Raw genomic sequence first — 4,979 nt, forward strand, 5'->3', positions numbered from 1 at the left:
AATCCCTAATAGCACCAATCTCCCAAAAGAGATGCTAAAGGATGAAAAGGGAAAGAAGGATCAAAGAATCAAGCAAAATTGTTACCTTTTCTCCATTGTATATACTTCTGCTGCCTCTCGGCCATTCTGTAGTGCATCAGCTATGGAGATCAATGTAGACAAAGATGTGAAGTTGTTAAGAAAGTAACGAACAGCATCATAGAAATATTGAGTTATAAGGTGAGGTGACCTCCTAGTATACATGGTGACAGTGCGAGGTGAACTTTTTTTAAAAATTTTTATTTTATTTTATACACATAAGCACATCAACAGAAACAAACACATAACTTAAAAACAACATAGGAACAATAAGTTCCATCGTATATCATACCGCAGTTCCGAATCGGTTTCTTTGCAGTTAGTATTTTCCCTACTATACATTTCTATCTTGCGTTCGTAATCGCCTTGTTCGTTATCCATTTTTATGTACAATTCTTTATTTATTTATACTTAGCTACTTATGACCAAATATTATTTACCTATATTATGCCTTATATTTTTACTGTCATTTATTCTCTTACATACAGTTATAGATATACATTCACATAGTTATTCTTTTTCTTTGCCATTCTTATATTATTATTATTCCATTTAAGAGGTTATAAGGTATAGTTTGTAATGCTTTGTTTACTATCCTTCGCACCTGCTATGACACCACCTTCTTTTCTCTTTCTTTTCTTTTCTCCCTCCCTTCCTTCTCTACTTCCTTCCTTCCTCCTCTCCATCCCCTTCTTCCTTCCCTTACCTCTCCCCTACCCCTACCCTCTTTCTTCTCTTTCCTACCCTCTCTCCTTCTCTTTCTTTCTCTTCCTCCCTCCTCTCCTTCTTTTCGCGAGGTGAGTCTTATCCTGATGTGCTTACATTCTGTTACCTGATACAAACATGTATGCCAATATATTTGCTCCACATCAAAAATAGAATGGAAGGGAAGGGAAGGGAAGAGAAGAGCAGAGCAAAGCAGAGAGCAGAGCAGAGCAGAGCAGAGCAGAGAAGAGAAGAGAAGAGAAGAGAAGAGAAGAGAATCAAGAGAGTTGGAAGGGACCTTGGAGGTCTTTTAGACCAACCCCCCTGCTTAGGCAGGAAACCCTGTTCCAACTGAAATTTCTCCTCAGTTCTAAGTAGCTTTTCTCCTTGATAGGTTTCCACCCATTGCTTCTTGTCCTACCCACAGGTGCTTTGGAGAATAGTTTGTCTCCCTTCTTCTTTGTGGCAGCTCCTGAGATATTGGAAGACTGCTATCAGGTCTCCCTCAAATCCTTCTTTTCATTAAATTTGACATACCCAGTTCCTGCAATCGTTCTTCATATGTTTTAGCCTCCAGTCCATTAATCCTCTTTGTTGCTCTTCTCTGTACTCTTTCTAGAGTCTCAGCATCTTTTTTACATCGTGGTGACCAAAACTGAATGCAGCATTCCAAGTGTGGCCTTACGAAGGCATTATAAAGTGATATTAACCCTTCACGTGATCTTTATTCTTTCCCTCTGTTGATGCAGACTAGAACTGTGTTGGCTTTTTTGGCAGCTGCTGCACACGGCTGGCTCCTATTTAAATGGTTGTCCACTAGGACTTCAAAATCCCTCTCTCAGTTACTACTATTGAGCAAGGTACCACCTATACTGTACCTATCTGTGGTGGGATTCAATTTTTTTTACTACCAGTGGCTTGGTGGGTGTGGCTTGGTGGGCATGGCAGGGGAAAGATACCGTAAAATCTCCATTTCCTCCTGATCAGCTGGGGCTTGGGAGGCAGAGAATAGATGGGGGTGGGGGCCAGTCAGAGGTGGTATTTGCCGGTTCTCCGAACTGTTCAACATTTCTGCTACCAGTTCTCCAGAACTGGTCACAACCTGTTGAATACCACCTCTGGTACCTGTGCATTTCGTTTTTTCTTGCCTAAATATAGAACTTTACTTTTTCCACCATTGAATTTCATTTTGTTAGATAGCACCCCATGTTCAAGTCTGTCAAGATCCTTCTGTATCTTGGGCCTATCTTCTGGATACACCGTTGTTCTCAATTTTCTTTTTAAATTGTGCGTTGCTGGGCCTAGTTGACAGAGGGTTTCCCATAGGATGCCATGTATTCAAAGTGTTTTCACCTGGAGCATTGGCTCAGGAGCTACAAAACTTCACCAAACTGGAAAGAACGAATCACTCTGAATTCACAAGTTACGTGAATTCTTCTCTCCTGTTTCCAGCTAAGCCGATTTATTTTTCCCCGCTGACTTTACAGGCCCATTAAAAACCATGCTATAATATTGTGTAATAGAAGAGTTACCTTTTTGACTGCAGGTGTAAATTGAGGGGGCATTTCGGCGAAGCCAGGGGGGCAGAAACAAGGACTCCAGATCCTGTTACAAATCTCATCCAGGACAAAAAAGGTGAAGTAGAGAATCCAGGTGAACAAAACCCCAAACAAACAACTATACAAAGTCAACTCCATCATGACCAAAGAAGTTGGAGGACTTCAACTGCAACGTCCTCGAAACAAATGGTTGCTTGTGCTTTCAAGCAGGGTCCTAGGAATTTCCTAGATTGCATCACAAAGGGACAGAATTGTGGCCTCTACCTTATGCGTACAGACAGAAGTCAAAAAAAAGAATCCTCACCAGCTTCTGTTCTCGTGGCATTCACTAGTTAATACTCTCTGGAAGAGACCATGAGGATGCTCCATCATCCAGGTCATGGTTGTCCCAAAGGTGCTTTTTTCTTCAAAAGGCAACTGGACTTTCTGTCAGACCTAGAAGCCATCTCACTTTGGACAGCCTTCGTTTTTCACTCCATAAAGCCCTAGTAAGACCACACTTAAGAGTACTGTATCCAGTTTTGCTCATCGCACTATAAAAAAGATGTTGAGACTCTAGAAAAAGTGCAGAGAAGAGCAACCAGGATGATTAGGGGAGTGGAAACTAAAACATATGAGGAAAGGTTACAGGAACTGGGCATGACTAGTTAGTGAGGAGAAGGACCAAGGTGAGGGGGGCATGTTAGCAGTCTTCCAATATTTGAGGGGCTGCCAAAGAGAGGAAGGGGTCAAGCTATTTTCCAAGGCACCTGAAGGCCAGAGAAGGATTAATGGATGGAAACTGGCCAAGGAGAGAAATAAGGCAGAACCTTCTGACAGTGAGAACAATCAACCCATGGAGGATTAGATGGAGAATGGGCGAGAGATAGTCAAAACGACTTTCTTTTCCCAGAGAGTCAAGGACACCTTGCCGTGCAGCTGCGCTGCTGTGACTGGGAGGCATCTCCAGTTTTGGAGGGTGCCTGATTGGATCATGTGATGGACCTGTGGGTGCTGGGCACCCACATTTGGGTGGGGAAAACCTGGAAACTTTCAGATTCAGGTTTTCCCAGATGTGCCAATAGGACATCTCTAATAAAATGGAACTTTTAGGAAACTTCAAGCCTAGGAGTCATCTTTTATTGGAGGTGTTACTTGGAACCCTGGCACTTTCTGGTTTATCTGTGAAGTCATTTTGCTTCTCATCCAAGAAGATTTTTCAGCTCTGACTGGATCCTTCCATTCCCCACCATCCAGTCAGAGCTGAAGAAGCTTCTTGGGTGACAAGCGAAACTTCTTCAAAGAAAAACCAGAAAGTCCAGTTGCCTCTTGAGAAAAGCACCTTTGGGTCATATAATCTTCATCACTTTGGGTCTCTGGAAGAGAGGTGCAAATAACTAAAAACAAAAACCCAGGGAATGTTGAAAACTCTGCTCACTAACAAACCAGACTTGAATGAATAAGAAGAATAAAACTAGATTGAGGGGGAAGGAAGATTCTAGAAAAAATATTTAGGCCCACAAAACTTCTGCTAGACCAATCCGTGAATCCAGCTCATCTCTCTGGAACCCACACTGCATTTCAGACATAAATACAATCAAGAGCCAAGGTAGTGCAGTGGTTAGGGTGCAGTACTGCAGGCCACTTCAGCTGACTGTGATCTGCAGTTCAGCGGTTCAAATCTCACCGGCTCAAGGTTGACTCAGCCTTCTATCCTTCCGAGGTGGGTGAAATGAGGACCCAGACTGTGGGGGCAAGTTGCTGACTCAATTTGCTAACAAATCTGTAAACCGCTTAGAGAGGGCTGAAAGCCCTATTAAGTGGTATAGAAGTCAAATAAATAAATAAGTAAATAAATAAATAAATAAATAAGAGATATTTCATGAGAAGAGTCCTCCGCTCCTCCACTCGCAACAGAATCCCTTATGCCACCAGACTTGAAATTTTCGGCTTAGACAATTTAGAAGTTTGCCATCTTCTATCCAACCTAAGCGTATCACATAAAATTATCTGCTACAATGTCCTACCTGTCAATGAATACTTCAGTTTCAACCACAACAACACACAAGCACACCATAGATACAAACTTAAGGCAAAACACTCCAAACTCGATTGCAGAAAAATATGACTTCAGCAACGGAGTGGTCAACGCCTGGAATGCTCTACTTGATTCTGTGGTTTCTTCCGCAAACCTCCAAAATTTTAATCTTAGCCTGTCTACAGTCGACCTCACCCCATTCCTAAGAGGTCTTTAAGGGGCGTGCATAACAGCACCAGTGTGCCTACCATCCCTGTCCTAATATTCCCTATTCGTATCCATTTCATGTATTCATAATTATGTCTATACTTATATCTCTAATTTAATTCATGCTTGATGAAATTTAAAAAAAAAACCTGACCTCTATAAAGGAAGCATTTGAGTCTCTGTTCAGGTTAGGTTAAGGGTTAGGTTTAGGGTTAGGTTAAGGGTTAGGTTAAGGGTTAGGTTTAGGGTTAGGTTAAGGGTTAGGTTTAGGGTTACGTTAAGGGTTAGGTTAAGGGTTAGGTTTAGGGTTAGGTTAAGGGTTAGGTTTAGGGTTAGGTTAAGGGTTAGGTTTAGGGTTAGGTTAAGGGTTAGGGTTAGGGTTAGGGTTAGGTTAAGGGTTAGGTTTAGGGTTA

Source organism: Thamnophis elegans, chromosome Z (assembly GCF_009769535.1).
Source record: "Thamnophis elegans isolate rThaEle1 chromosome Z, rThaEle1.pri, whole genome shotgun sequence".
Lineage (NCBI taxonomy): Eukaryota > Metazoa > Chordata > Lepidosauria > Squamata > Colubridae > Thamnophis > Thamnophis elegans.